Here is a 17274-nt window from a genome sequence, read left to right on the forward strand (position 1 = left end):
TTTTCAAACTTTATTTATCTTGTTGATTTACTTAATATCTAATCATCAATATTTTTCTCATTTATCTCATTAATTCAACTCAACAAATATATATGTGTGTGTGAGACTGGCTAGCTAGTAAAGTCAAGCTGTACTATCCACCATAAATGACTATAGGGATGATAATATACTCTTCTAGTTCTTAAAACATATTTGAGTAGATTAAGAATGTTAATTAGATTAGTTAATATGATATATGTTTTTTAAAACACTCTAAGTATTTTTTTTATTCCCCCTCTTCTTCCCCTACTTGATTATTATTGGGAAAACATAAATATGGTTAATTTGAAAAAAATTAATAAACATGAAAAATAGGTATTATATTTATGATCAATATCTACTTCTCAATTAGGTTCTATATTAAGTACCGAGGAGTATAACTAATAATAATCTCAATCTCTACTTAATTCGTGGAGTAGTTGAATTTCAATACAAGAAAAACAAAGATTATATATATATATATATATATATATAAAACAATGAATCAGTCAAGTTTGAGTTTGGATTCTTACGTAAAGTGAATTGAAGAAAATATATAATAATAGAATCCATATGTTGCTCATTTTTCTCATTTATAATCCAACACAAGTGTAGCCAAGCTAAGCTACTTTTGTGGAATTAATGGGATATATTTTTAATAATGATTTGGCAATTCTAGTATTTGACCAAAGAACGAGTAAGTTAAATGTGCAACACTGAAAAGTGTTTACACACACACACATAAATATATCGTTCAAAATGGCACCCACTGAAATGTGCACGTAATTGATGCACTTGTAATTATGGAACTATCCTTGCTACTCGCTCTGCTATTTAATGTAAGAATTAGATAATTAATTTAAAAAATTAAAAAATCAGTTAATTGTTTATAAAAAATGTGTAAGTTTTTTTAAAATTTTTTCTTTAATCATTTATATTTAAGACTATTCTTTGATAAAAATTCTTTTAATACATGTAATAAATATGAATAGTTTAAAAAATTATAAATATAAAAAATAAGATGGATTGATGTCTTATATTTATGATGAAATCTAACTCCCATCTAATTTCTATATTAGGAATTAAAAAATAACTTCATAAGTTTATGGTAGAATCAATATAACCTTACACACGATTACCCAAGGAAAAAAAAATATATAACCATACACGCACGATCACAATATTTAGACCTATAAGCACAATTGGACAATTTGACCGTGGAACAATTTGGCTTTCGTATAAAAAATCACAGTAAGTTAAAAGTAGAAACTTAGACGATGCTTGTGGTTTTTGGCTTTTGAAACGTGGAGAGAGAAGATTGAGTCCTACCTTTAAGGGATTTATTGTTTTTTTTCAATTTTTATTATAAAGTTTATATAACTAATTTGTGGATAACAAAAAATTAGTTGAAAATAATAAATAGGTTAGACATATACTTTAGTTTTTAAATATACCCTTATAATAAATGACAAAAGGATAAAAGAAGATGTATGGAAAAATATAATGAAAGAGAATATGACAAAACAAAGAAAATAAATAATGTATATAAATATGTATAATTTAATAAAATTCTTGTCCTTCTAGATTGTTTTATAGCTAAACTTATTTTTTTAATAATAATTTAAACAACTCCATTTTTACAAATTAACTTATTTACAAAAATCAATTCAAACATAAATCAAATTATACAATTTTTTACCCAATCTCAAGTTTTTAAAAGCCTAATTGAAAATAAACCGCTTTTATAAGTCATACGTAATACTCCATCTAGTCTTTAACATTGAAGCTAAATAATTAATTTATAAAAATTAGAAAAATTTGGTTAAGTTAGTTATTTATAAAAAAATGTATATTGATTTTTTTAAAATACTTTTTTTAATCATCATTTGCATTAAAACTACCTCTTGATGAAAATTTCCTCGAGTATGCTCAATAATGATGGCTTGAGAAAAAACTTATAAATTTGGAACGTAAAATAAATTAAGGTCCTATATATTTAAAAAGAAAGTGAACCTCTTAAATACATCCCACATTTAGGATAGAAAGAAGAACAATTTATTAGGACTCATGCAAATTCACAAAGCCTATACTATATCAAATATCACATATATGATTATTAAGTCATCAAACAATTTTATATTACAAGGTTAGATCACATACCATTCCCATAAACTTTGAATCATGGACAAATATCCCCTTAATTTTAACTTTTAATAATGGATATACCCACCAAAACTTTTAATTTTGTGTGAATGATAAGTCCCAGATACTAGTCTTTTTTTTTTTGGCATTTGTAGCAGTTAAAACTACTATTGAATGAGTGCGTAGCGGTTTAATAAACCTCCATTAAATCACCCATTGTGAGTAATTTTGTGGTGATTTTCAAAATCACTGCTCACTTTGTCTAAATTAGCTTCTACAATATTAGTGGCTGAATGAAAAATCAGTGCGGAATGCTTGTCACAAATATTGCATGACGAAGTTGATATTTGAATTTTGGAAGTGTTTTGGTGGGATTATAGTTTTCAGAGCTTATAAAATTTTATGTTATATGTATATAGGCCTCCTAAATATTAATACATATGAAAGTAAGTAATGAAGAAAACTACTTACAGAAAAGCTATCCGCATAAATGTAAGAGTTTAGAGAGATTTATTGTACAGTTACAAAGCTTAAGAAAATTATAGCTAATTATGTATGATTTCGTCTTAATACATGTATTATAATTTAATTTGCATCAAACTCGATCCACGTACGATACACAAACGTTCCACCCATGTGTTGTTCATTTTTCTCATTAATTCAACTCATGTCAACGTACGTACGTGACTAGTAAACCCCTAGCTAGCTAGCTAACTTTTTTCTGTGGAATGAATCAAATAGAATTGTATTATAGTAGTAATCATTATTATTTGGACGAAGTAGAGGATTTGACGACTAACGCGTACGTTAAATACTCACGAAAGCAAAGAAAAGAGACAATCAAAGACGCGTCAAAATAGCGTCTCATCAACACAAGCACAACATGTGCATGGAATTGATGGTCCAAATTAAACATTATATAGTCACAAATTAAATGAAATTAATCATCAAACTTGTTTGGTCCAAAAATGAATAATAACGCACTTTTTTCTACACTTGTGGTCAGTGATCATATCTTATATGACTCACACCCACTTTCTTATTTTTAACTTTTTTTTTCGGATAAAGTTTCCCATATTTGCGGATGAAGTCTAAATTCTTTGGATGTCCGGGAGTTTGTACAGGAGGTATGTATCTCATTGGAATTATCCATGCATGCATTTGAGATTATATTTTTTCGATAGTTCAAATGCTATTTTTTTTCCTTTCTATTTTTAAATACTTAGGTGAAAAATAATATTTATCTTACATGATCATAATGATTTTAAATCGAGCGTAAAATACATTTACTTCCTCTCTATTTCACTTTAATGATAAAAGCATTTCTTCTATTTTCAAAACTTGTGTAAATTAGCTCTTTTAAAATCAAAAAGTTGTATAATATAGACCACTCCTCAACCGTTAATTGAACGTTAAATCATATGTTTTGGACCAAGATATTTCTCTTTAATGTATATACTATTTAAATTCCATTGACGTTATGTAAAGATGATTTTAATGTATATTTTAATGTTTTCATCATATTCTAAAATTTTAAACATATTTATACATAAACTTATTTAGCATTTTCTTAGAGCTCAAACATGTGTTTGCTATAATTTTTTTCTAACACATATGTATATTGAAATTTCAATATAATGGAGAGTAAAGTGGTCATCATAATTCAGGTTCATTATTGTTACTCTGATTTTTATAAGTTTTGATATAATATTGTCATATTTAATTACTTAACATTATTTAAATTGGCGACGGAGAGAGAACACTTAAATCACGAGAGCAAATTAATAAGTTTAAATTTTTGACATAAATTTCAGTTAATAAATTAAATATTTTAAAATTGCTAATAGAATATGGTCAATTGTGTTAAAGATTGAATTAAAATATAATTTTGAAAATATAGGAAAAGTCTCAAATTATATAAAATTGAAAGCGGGTTATTCTTTTTGTTTCGAACATGGTTGAGTCTTTAATAGGGTAGTTATAGAACTACAAAAAAATTGACTTTCAGTGGTGACTTGTCGCCACTGAAAAGTCGTTTCTGTAGTGACCGTGGTTGAAAACTTTCAGCGGCGACAAAAAAAGTCGCCACTGAAAGACACTTTCAGCAGCGATTTTTAGAAGTTTCAGTGGCGACATTCGTCGCCACTGAAACCTACTTTCAGCGGTGACCTTATTGTCACCGCTGAATGTCACCGCCAAAAGTGATTTTTAACAGTGACTTTTTTGCCGCTATTGAAAGTGACTTTCAGCTGCGACTTTTTTGTTGTTGCTGAAAGTGATGCCTAAGAAAAATTAACTTTAATGACACCATGTCATCACCGTCAATGCCACGTCATCACTGGCCACCTCCACCTTATAGCTGCCGGTCGCCACATCACCACCTACCGAACGCCACATCATCATTAGCCACCTCCACGTCATTGTCACATCATCACTCTCATGCCACGTCACCCCTCCCTGCCACATCACCGTCTAAATATTTTCACCTTAAATGTGTCTTCTTCAAGGTTCGAAATCGTGACCATCTCCTTTTGTGTCCAATCTTTTTGTCGTTGAGCTGTATTGAATTTGTTTATTATTATTATAAAATAAAATATATATTATTAGATTATACTTTCAGCGGTGATATTAGAAAGTCGCAGTTGAAGGTTCGACCTTCAGTGGCGACACTAAAAGTCACCACTGAAAGTGGACTTTCATTGGCGACTTTTTTTTGTCACTGTCAAAAGTCTTCGTCTAAAGTTTTTTTTTTGTAGTGTATCTCACTATAATGTTTTTAGGGAGAATTGCCAAAAAAGACAGTGAAAATTGTGAAAGTGCAAATCAGGTATTATGTCAAAAATTGATTGTTATTTATCATTCAATTCTTGTTAAAATATATACAAGTCTTGCAAGGGGTCTTGATTTGTAATTTTATAATTTTAACGCTCCTTTTTTGTGATTTTCTTATTTTTTTTAATAAACATAGCTAAAAAAATGAGCTAGTTATTTTTAAAATATCATCAAAATGTTTCTAATTTATTTATTTTTAGATATGTGCAGTGGATCAAAATATATAGGTTGGCAAAAACTAGATTATTCATTCTATGAAAATGTTTTATGTTCGAAATCTATTTTTTGTCCAAATAATGAAAAAAAGAGAGATCAAAACTACCAACTTAACTTCACATGACTTGGGTCTTAGAAACTCATTAGGATCAGGATATGTCCCTAGATTTAAAGAACTTACATAGGTATTTACAAATTACCTACTAACAAAGTTTTCATATCAGTAGCGAGATTTAAACTTATGATCTTATAGGTTATGAACTAACCCATTGGACCAACCATTTGTTGGCTGTATTGAAATCTTAATAATCATATCATATCATACACACATAGTAAACTAGATTATTATCAATTTAAATATGTTGTGCTTTTCATTTTTCATTTATATTACATACAATACATGAGAAAATATATCTAGAGGATGGGGGTGGAATGTTGATAGAGATATAGGTTCAAACCTTTTGGATATAACCATATTACAAAAGTAAGGGTTAATATAAATTTTAGTCCTTTAATTTTACATGAATTTTAGTTTTGATCCCTCCAGTTTCGAACCATGAGCTTTAGTCCTTCAATGAGCAAAATTAGTCTGAGTTTTTATTAGATTATATGAATCAATTTTTAAATGAAAAAAAACTTGAGGGACCAAAATTATAAAATAGTGGCAAACTAGAGAGACTAAAAATTATATTAACCTTAAAGCTAATATATAAATACAAAAAGTGTTATAGTTCACTACACATGCATATGATAAATAAGTTACCTATATTATATTTCTTTTTTAATCTATTTCTATTCAAAATTTAGAAAATTTACAATCCTATTACTCTAAACTAGTGCTTAAAAATTGAATCATATTTTTATTACTTATATTGATATTACGTTTCACTAGAATTCTTACATTTTCTATCGACATTAATTATATTTTTTCATTTGAATATCTTAGCATGCCTTGATATAAACAAATTAAAAATTAAATTTAATTAATTACAAATAGCTTAAAAATGTCATAAATTCATGATTATAATTCAAATCAATACCTATAAGAACTAAAAGATTTTTATAAAAAACATAAAATTAAATAACAGTTGATTTAATGATTTCACTTTAAAAATATTATAGCAGATAATAGAAATATAAAAATAAAACAAAAGGGGTCCCCCTATCAAACAATTCCAATCATCCAAAATGGCACAATATCTTTTCATGGCATAAGAATGCATGTGACCCGTTTGTGTCACTATCCTCATATTTTTCCTAATAATGCGATCAACACTTCTCATCCTTGCACTGCAAAATATCACGTTATATAATTGGCTTTAATGGCCAAGAATGTCGAATTTCTTAAATTTCCAATTTTGGCTTCCTCCCTTATGGGGCGAGGAGGAATGAAGATAACATTACATGAATTTACTACTCCCTATTATCTTTTTTTTTAACAAGATGTAAATAACTCAATTACATAAATTAAGGTTAAAATTAATTAAATACAATAAATATATAAAAATACAACTTATTTTCCCAAACACTCTTATTAAAAGAGTGTAGATAATGTAATGAGATTAAACAATAATTACTCTAGACGAAAATGAAAAGTGATACAAATTTCATTAGACTATATATTAATGTTTTTTAAATAGAAATAAGTTATCTTTAAACAAATTCTCTTACATATAGAACCAGAGAGTGTTGGGTTTGGGCTCATCATTTCCTATGTGCAGAAAGGCCTAACATTTGAAGTCTATTTGAGTCACCTATTAAAGTGCAGAGAGTGTAGCATATTAGGATAACGGTGAGAGGTCTTGTTTAAGGGAAGAAGGGCAGCCATATGGAGAGAGAGGAAGAAAAAGAACATTTTTACATATTCATGAACAGTTTTGCTAAATCATCATTTAATTTGTACATTCGTTAACTGATGGATCAAGTTTTTTTTTTTTTTTATTAGCAGATTCGTAATATCCAATATGTCATTTTTAATGGTTGGATCATTGACTTGTTTCATAGTGAGAGAGATATTTAATTCATCGGACAACCACTATTTTGGGGTTTTTTTTTTTTTTTTTCAGCATCTTCATTTTTTCTATTGTAAGCTTGTTAATCTAGTTATTTGGCTAACTATTTGCATTTGTTTGTGCACTTGTTGATACCCTTTTGTATTCCTCCGGTCTAAAGCTGAGAAAACGGGCAGGCTCTAAAATTATGAGGGTCAAGTTTGAAATTTTTCCTTCAAATAGGAAATAAGCCCTGGAGGGCTGAAGGCTTAAAAGGGTCGGCCTTAGAGGGCCGAGGGCCGGCCCGTTTAGGCCCTTTTATAATTTTTTTGAAAATTTTTTATATAATTTTAATATTATTAATTTTTTACATTGTTGATAATATTTCAAATATTTAGTTATTATTATCATTTTAAAATTAAATTTTACAGAATGATTTGATTTATTTAGTTTTAGACAATAATTTATCTAATTAAATTTTTAAAAAATAGGTTAATTTGGACTTTAACAATGATTTGATTTATATTTTATGCGTTGATATTTTTAAACTATATATATATATTTGATAATAGAGTATTTTTATACTTATATAACTTGTGATTCTATAATTTAAATTAGAAATTCATGAGTTTCAATAACAATGTTTCTCACATTAAAGTAAAATAATAGCTAGATTGCAAAATTTAAAAGTAAAATTCCTATAAAGAAGAAAAACTTAATATTTTTGTTACGAAAGAAAAGCATACTTATGAAGAAGAGTAATTGATTATAGTAATGATGAAGTTTCAAAATATTAATGGTAGTGTTTATTTATTGCACAATTACACTATAGATAAAACTTTTGGATGTTGTTATCTTGTTAATAAATATTTTAGATATTCTTGGATGTTGATGGATATTTATATATGATGATATTTTATATTTGTGACTTAATTTTATTCATATTTATGTCTTTTATTAACAATTTCATTGGTTTATTTTTATTTTTTATAAAAAATATGAGAAATATAAAAAATAACATTTTTTTCCTTAAACGGGCCAAAAGCCTGCGGGCCGGCCCTGAGTCCTATGACTTAAGGGCCGGGCCTAACAAATTAGGGTATTTTTAAAATTTGAGTCCTGGAGGGCCGGCCTTTTTAAGCACGCCAGCTCTTCTTGGAGGACCAGGTCGGCCTTGATTCCCACCTCTACTCCGATCCTAAATATGAGACCCATTTAACTAATTTGATAAGATTAAGGAAGTTAGGTAAGTTAGTTAATTATAAGAAATGTGACACGTTTTTCCTAAAATACCATAATTATCTTTCTTAATACCCAATCTTTCTCTTCTACTTGATTATGATTGATGGAGTATCCATAAGAGTAATTTAGAGAAAATTGATAAATATAAGAAATAGGTCTTATATTTAAGACCAAAACCAATTTAATAATTAAGTTTTATATTAAGAACTGGAGGAGTATTTTAATCATAGTAAAGTTGATTTTCCTTGGTTTGGACGATCGTGTTTTTTGCCTTTGGACTGAACTGTTTTCACATTGATAATCTTGTTGCCAAAGATCCTTGTAGGTGATGAGACCACATGACTCATTAATTGGCTTGGGTTATTAGGGGGAGTATTTATTTACATAATATTTTTAGAAAAACGAAAGAAAGGATACCTTCTCAAAATGATAATAATAACCATTTTTTGCCAATCATTTGGTCGATTGTGATTAGTTCATATTTTTAACAATTTCTCTTAAATTCCAAACCAAATTAGACTCCACTTCATCTACATTTCGATTGAATCAACATATCAAGAATCACATGGTTTAGCAAAACAAAAAAGAAGCTTTTTTCGCTTTTTATAATTATTCTTAATTTTTATTTTGATCTTTAAAACCATAATAAAATTGGATAGTTTTAATGATTTTTAATTTAGTCATGTAACGGTGCTGACTTTTTCAAAGTTTGACTTTGAAAATAAAGCCTGTATAGTGTCTTATTATCTGCAAAATATATAAAATGAAAAGGCTCCCACAAATATATTTTTAAACTTAAATAAATAAATGTTTTGAACAAAAAAAAAATCAAGGATTAGATTAAAAGCATTATATGGATTTTTTTTAAAAGGTAGTACAAATTATTAGTGATAATTTTTTCCCCGGGTATCTACTCCTTCACATAAAGCTTCACCGTCAAATCATTTCTCAGTTTCCAGTTTGCATGCAATCAGTGGTTGAGGTAACCTATACTTTTTGGTTTTCGGGATAAAAGTCAAAATGAGAACATAGGAAGTAGAATAAAACCTTCCAACCTTCATTACATGTTGTCTTAATTATACAGATTTTTTGTTTATTTGTGAAACATATACTTAAATTCAAATCGCTAACTCCATTAAGAATATTCTAAAAAATTTTTTTAATTAAAATTTATATTGAACTACTTTTTATTTACTGATTTAAATCATTTAATACTAAATCCTTAAATTTTGACTAAAATTATTTTAAAAAATTTAAGAATTTTTCCTTTACCTTAATTTTGTTTTTTGTTTTTATAAATAGTTATTTATTTTATGTTTTTATCATATTGGGACAGAAAATTAAATAATTTAGTTAAGATAACCATAAAAAGTTAAATAGAAATTTGATTAATTCTTTAAATAAATATATAATCGATCAAATAAGTTATACATGTTCGTTACAAAATTTTTGTTTAAAATTTTTAAACTATAAATTTAAATAATTTATATAATGTCCCAAACTCCCATAATTTATATTATATGATGAACAAATAAGCATTTAAACTATTCACTAGCCATTTAAAAGAAACTAAATAAATGAGTTTCAATATTTCATGAAGAATTAAATTTATATAATTCTATAATATAATCAAAATTTATAAATTTTACAACATATTAGGAAGTTTGAAAATACATGTATTATAATTATTTTTTGACATATATAAATATTTAAATAATGTTTATGTTAAGGAGGGATATTTTGGTTAAAATAAAAGTTAGGAAGCCAAATCTAACAATCAACTAATGATTGAATAGATAGAAATAGAGTTTCAAACATATAATAGAGGTTTGTGTAACATATATACATTTTAATTTTAAGAAAGGTTTCTATATATTTTCAAAATAAAAGGGAAGTTTCTATAATTTAAATAAGACAAAGAGGTAGTCAATGTATTTTACTGGAGAAAGTAATGACCTAAATATTTTGCCAAACAACTGATAGATTATCAGAGGAAAGAGTAGCAAATTTAAGACTCTTCTTACTAATACATATAATTTCCCGGGGTACTTTGATATCACTGAGAAGGTTGCTTCTAGTGACAAAAAATATAAGACCTATGACGGAGGAATTGTGTGTGATGAATAGTGTGACTAATTTTAGATTTCTTTTTACAATGCATGGGTCTGTGGGAGTTGGCATTGTCATTTGATTTACAAGGGCTTGTTTGGTATTACATTTGATACTTAATATAAGAGCTAATTTGATATTCAATTTGATTTCAAATATAATATCTCAATCAATTTTATCTCTCATGTTTATATATATTTTTTCAAAGTTATCCTTATAGTAGTTATACATGTTAAATGTGTTATCAAATGATAGTTTTAGTTAATACATATTATTAGTAAGAGTATTATAAGAAAGACAATACTTAATTAGTATTACAAATAATTAACCTAATAAATTTTTTTAATATACTTAAATTAGTTAACTAGTTTTTATATTAAAAATTGAGTTATATTATGTGGTGCCAAAATTGACTTTTCTGCTCTGAGAAACTCCTCCGACATAGTCGTAATATTTATCGTTTAAGATGACATTTAAAAAAAAAAATGAATTCCTGGACAAAAAGTCAAGTCAAAGATGAAACAGCATTTTTTAAGCTTTTGCCTTTTGATTTTTTTTCTTGATTTAGACATTTCGAAAATAATTTTTTGTTATATCATCCAAATGAATTTATGTCAAATTAATTTTTTATACAAATTTATTAAACATAAATTATACTAGATTAATTAGCTTTTAATCTGCTGGTAAAAAAAAAAAGCTTTTAATCAATTCCGATTTCCAAACGTTAGTTAAAATACAACCACTTTTTCTTATTTTCAAAGCCCACAGCAATGGAACCACGAAGATGAATAAAAGAGAATTGAAAAAAAAAAAAAGGAAATGGAAAAGTAATCGTTTTTAACATGTAGTTTGTTTTGAATATTTTAAAAACGTATCAGTCTTCAATTTCTCTTGAAATTAAATGTATAATTAAAATTTTTTGGATTTTCTTATAATTAAATTTTTATATATTTGAAATTTTATTCATTGAAATTATATATTTTGGAAATAATATTTAAATTTGTTTCTTCAACTTAAATTATATTTGTCAAACTTTGATGATTTCAGAAATAAAAATTTTTATTTCCAAAAGTAAGCATCAATTTAAATATAATTTATCGACAATTTCAACAAATTTGTACACAAATTAAAATTTAGCTTCAAGTAAACCATTTTAAATTGAAGCGGATTGACTAAAAACGGAAACGAAATGATAGCTAAGCTAAATTGAATAGGTTATTTAATATTTCTGAAAATTGATTGTTTCTGTTTGAGTTTGTTCAAAAAAACTGAATTTAATTAGCTTAAGATATATACATAACTATAAAAACACGATTTACTTACATTTTAAAAGTCACCATTTTTTAATTAAAAGGAATAACCTAATAAAGAACGAACTAATCATACATTCATACAAGACAATTTAAATTTATTTCCATTCTATTATGTACACTGGAAATTACATCAAAGTAAAGGTTATGAAAAAAAGAATTGATAAAAGCAATAATTGATGGGGTGAAAAAACAAAGCAATAATGGTGTTTAAGGCACTCACTAGCCAGGGCGGTTATAGATCCATCCAATTTATTCAGTATGATCGGCCCACTTGAGTTGGGCCAAACACATGGGCCAGAGGAAAGCTAAACCTTTATTATTTCCGTTCATGCCCCCCTTGTTATTTTCAGCCCCCATATTCCTCTGTTTTGATATTCAAGCCATTAGTTTGGACTTTATATCTCTCGATTTACTGAGAAAATCAATGCAGGAAAAAGAGAGAGAGAAAGGAGGTGAGAATTTGATTGAGATTTTAGGTCATTTCTATTTATTTTTGTCATAAATCATTAATACTTGGCCTTTGAATTAGCTTCTTAGAATTACTTTCACGAATGTTGAGACAAAACTCTTATCATATAGTTATCTCATACTTCTAGTAAAAAAAAAAATCATACTACTATCTCCAGTCCTAAATATAAAATCGATTTTGTTGTATGAAATATAAAATTTACTTTATAATACAATATATATTCTAAAGTGGATATTATATTTAGAAGTAGAAGTAGTATTTTATTAGAAAAGGTCTATTTTTACTTTTTATTTATGAAGAGATATTAATTAATCCCTAATGTTGACATATGACATTCTAAATTTATAAAAAACATTATTATTTATAGATCATAAATAATATAATTTATTGTAGAAAGATGGAAGTGTGTGAGATTGCCTCTAGAGAGAGAAGCTCTTGCCTTCTTCCCCTCTGAAAGAGAGTAATACAAGGGTTCTTCAATTTTTTCCTTTTCTCTTTCCCTACGTATTTTGCCTTCTTAATTCTTTATTTTTGGTTTCTTTTGATGTTCATTTACTTCTTCTCTCTCTGTTTTTAGAAAGGACTTTGTTGGGTTGGTATGAATTGGCATTCTGAGTTTCAAGAAACACAAGGCCTATTTATTATAACTCTAAATAGGAGTCGATTTCTATAATTATGTTAGACGGGTTGTACTCTATTTATCATGATTTGGATTTAGAATGGTCTTATATATTATCCATAATAACCTTTGAATATTAGTTTCTTTCCATTCTATCATGAATAAGTTAATTAAGAAGGAGTTTATCTCTTTTAGACATGATAAGCATTTTAAAGTTAAATTTTATTCTTTTCTATCATGATTATCTTGTTGAGTTAATAAATATTCTTTTTATAACCTTGTTAGCGTTTTCAAATAGTTAGTTGAACTTTTTTCTACCTGGATTAGTTTTTGAAGCTGAGTTTGAAACTTTATAGTAGCCTTTGTATAATATTTTTTCTTTTCTACCATAATAGTAGTTATAATAGATGATTTGGGTAGAACCGCTCTTACATACTCTCAACTTCTTCCTACGTCAATTGCAATTTCAGATCATTGTCTAATAGTTCTCTTTTCAAATCACGAGGTGAAGCATTATAGGAACAATAAATTTGAATCTTTCTAGTGTTTATATAAGGAAATTATGTCTATCATCCCCCAATGTTGGGATAAAAGTGCTACTGGCTTCCCAAGTCTTAATGTTCACTGTAATCTCGCGCGTACTCTTGCTATACTTAGAGAATGGAGCAGATCTGGCATAGGAAATCTTTCTCCAAAAATCCAGGAGGCAGGACATACCATACTTGATCTCTCCAACAAAATCAATTCGATGCAACATGTGCCTCATGATTTACAGATGGGTTTAAAAGAATCTTAACATCAACAAGAGTTGCTTATGGATTGTGAAGCTAGTTATTGGCCTCAGCAGGCTAAAATCAAATGGTAAACTGAAGGGGAGCGAAACACCAAATGCTTCCACATGGCTGCCAATAAAAGAAGATCAAGGAATCACTTTACTTGTCTGAAGAATGATGAAGATAATTGGATCTCCGAACCCTCAGAATTAATCAATCTAATTGCTTCTCATTTTGGACAAATTTACAGAGAAAGAGATAGCTCAGACCTTCCTACCCTAATTCAAGAATTAAATTAAATTGGTCTTCCTGTACTGGACACTTCCTATATCTCAAGTCTCATGGCTTCAATAACTGTTACAGAGATCTGACAAGCTGTTTTTGACCTCCCTATAGCAATAGTGCACCAGGACTATGATGGATTTCATGCTCACTTCTTCCAGAAGAATTGGAATTTTGTTCAATAGGATATTTTTACAATAGGCTCAATCAGGAATTCAAAGCATTCCTGCATGAGTTAAATAAAACAAACATCATCCTCGTACCAAAATTAGATAGGCCTCAGGTGCCCCAATATTTTACGCTCATAAGTCTTTGCAATGTAACATACCAAATCCTCTCCAAGGTTCTGTTCAATTGACTTAAAGGCTCTCTTTGTTAACTAATTTCCACACATCAAGGTTTGGCTTCAGATTTAATGAATCAGATTCATTCGGTGAGGAAGGGATGAAAAAAACTTGCTGCCTTAAAGGTTGATTTCTCTGAAGCCTTTGATGGATTATCATAGAACTTTTTTTATGGCTCTTTTGTATAGTATGAATTTTCCTGAAAAATGGATCGATCTAATCCTTCAATGCATTAGAACAATAGAGTATTACCTTTTGTCCTTAATATAAGAGTTAGTTAACTAATTTGAATAAATTAAAAAATTAGTTAAATTAGTTATTTGTAATAAATATGTGTTATCTTTTCTAAAGTATTCTTACTAATTATGAGTATGAGCTAGAACTATAATTTGATGAAACACTTAATATGTGCAACTATTATAATGACTACCTTAAAAAATAGATAAATATAACAAACAAAGTAGATTGAGATATTATATTTAGAATTAAATTAAATATCAAATTAGCTTTTATATTAAGGATCAGAGATAGTACAATTTTATCTTCAACGATCAGCTTTCTTACTCCATCAGACCTAATATGGATCCCTTTTCCCTTACCTTTACATCCCCTTTGCTAATATCCTCTCTTGTTTAATAAGCAAAAATTACAAGTCTCAAACTTGTGGAATGGGATCAAGTCTGCCAAGTTCCTTAGGGAGTCTCACACTTTCTTTATGCTGACGATTCCCTCTTTTCTTTGAACGCAATAATGAGGGAGTGCAAGTGGTTAGATCGACTCTTGAAGCATATTGCAGATGGTCAGGACAGAATATAAACAATGGAAAATCAAATCTCATCTTTAGTCCCATTGTTTCACATGGAGACAAACTTTGCTTTTCCCAAGTTCTCGATGTACACTGTACTTCTAGATTGAGTGAATACCTTGACACCTAGATCGATCCAAGTAGAGATAAATCAGTGATATACAAGTTCTCTCATTAGTTGAACGACGCATTGCTGAATGAAAGGTCAAATAAACATAACATATTCCCATGTTCTTTCTGTCTGCAACAAAATTGACTCAAGATGTCTTGACTTCTTCGGGGATACCACGAGTGAAAGAAAGCATATGCATTTATTAGGGAGACATACCCCTTTCCTTTCAACAAAAGGAGGACTTGACGTTCACCCCACAAAAGCCATCAATCAATCATTATTCGCCAAATGAATTTGGAGACTAATTAATACCAAGGAGCCCTCTATCCTCTCCATTACACTCAGACTCAAACATATTGACCTAAATACTTCTTCCATCACCAAAAACCCCCCCACATACTTGATCATGGAATGGGAAAGATGTTTTAACATGCTAAAAGAAAACCCAGACCGAACTGGTAGGTTCAGCTAAAAAACTGGTCAGTGGTTTGGTTTAGTTTGAATGTTGAACTAGTATCAAACCTGTCAAACCAAGCTAACCTGATGAAAACTGGTTTGAATGATTAATTTGCTATTGGTCATAGTCAGTATAGATTTAAATTAATTTTAATGATTATTTAGGTATTGATGATTATTAATTTTAGTTATTAAGGAGTCGTAAAAATAAAAATTCTCAATATTGTTGCACTTTGTTATTATTATAATCAAGCTATTGTTATATTTCCTTGTATTTTGTTATTAGTGATTACTAATATTATTGTATTTTGTTATCTTCAATTAAATTATATTATTGTAATATGACTAATTTGATCCTGAGTTTACCTTGGTCTAACTCACTGACCCTTGATCTATTACCTCAATTAATTTAATATCTGGTTTGGTTTTTTGTTCCTTGCATTTTAGAGTATGCAGAAATTGACACAGCAAATCTCAGATGGCAAGTCGGGTTTCCCATCCTTTATGGCGGCCCATGCAAGCTGGTTGAAATGCAACTATGAATATTCATAATGTTGCCCGCCTTTTAATGCTTGCCTCTTGCTCTTGGAATCCAGTCAAATGGAACTCTTCAAATCAATGTCCAACAATTTCCTCACTCCAGAAATGAATTCAAAAGCAAGAAATTAATAAACCAATGCACGTTCAAGTTTAAGAGACAATGTCAAGTTCAATTTCCCACAAACTTCTGCAGCAACACCTTAAAAAAAATTAACAAGATCTCAAAATCGAATTTACCAATCTGCAGGACTGTGAGATTAATAATAATTCACAGAAATGGTTCACAGAATGACATCCATTCAGGCACATCAACAACAGGAGTCAGATTATTCAGAGTATAGTGTAGCTAGGAACTGTGCTTATTCAGAATTTTTCTGGTTAGTTTAATGCAGTCAAGTCCAATTCAATTTCAGGTGCAATCACTGAAAGATAGAATTTGACTCAAATTTTATTTCGAGCAACCAATAGTTTGATACTCAAGAAAGGCCAAATTTAGGGAATACACTCAAGAATTAGATCCAATGGCAAGCAACCTTTCTATCTGCAATACCAGTGACAGAATAAGGAACAGTAATGAGATTCGAAACCAAAAATGTCGAAAATAGCTCCAAATGAAGGAAAAATTCGTTTTTTTTTTTTTTGTCAGATTCCCCAATATAATTCTCCAACGTTTATTGCATGCAGATCTTCAAAATTTAATTTTAGCTTGGACAAGTTGACAACCCAGTTACAACAACCAACTTCTCAGGAATTAACAAATTCTAGTCAATCAGTCAAGTCTAGCTTTAACATCATTTGTTCAGCTCCTACTCAGCACACAAAAATTCAATGTAGCAAAATTCAATAGGTTTGAACAAAACAATACGCTAATATGGCTCAATGATTTGAGTCACTATTGTTAAGACCTTGGTAGCATATTACTGTGGTAGAAAACATGAACCGTGGAAATTGAACGGAAAACTTCAGTTCCTAACGATCAAAGGGCTAAAATACAGATTCAAAACTCAGTGG

Source organism: Neltuma alba, unplaced genomic scaffold, assembly GCF_004799145.2.
Source record: "Neltuma alba isolate B1F8T4 unplaced genomic scaffold, ASM479914v2 tig00000797_pilon, whole genome shotgun sequence".
Lineage (NCBI taxonomy): Eukaryota > Viridiplantae > Streptophyta > Magnoliopsida > Fabales > Fabaceae > Neltuma > Neltuma alba.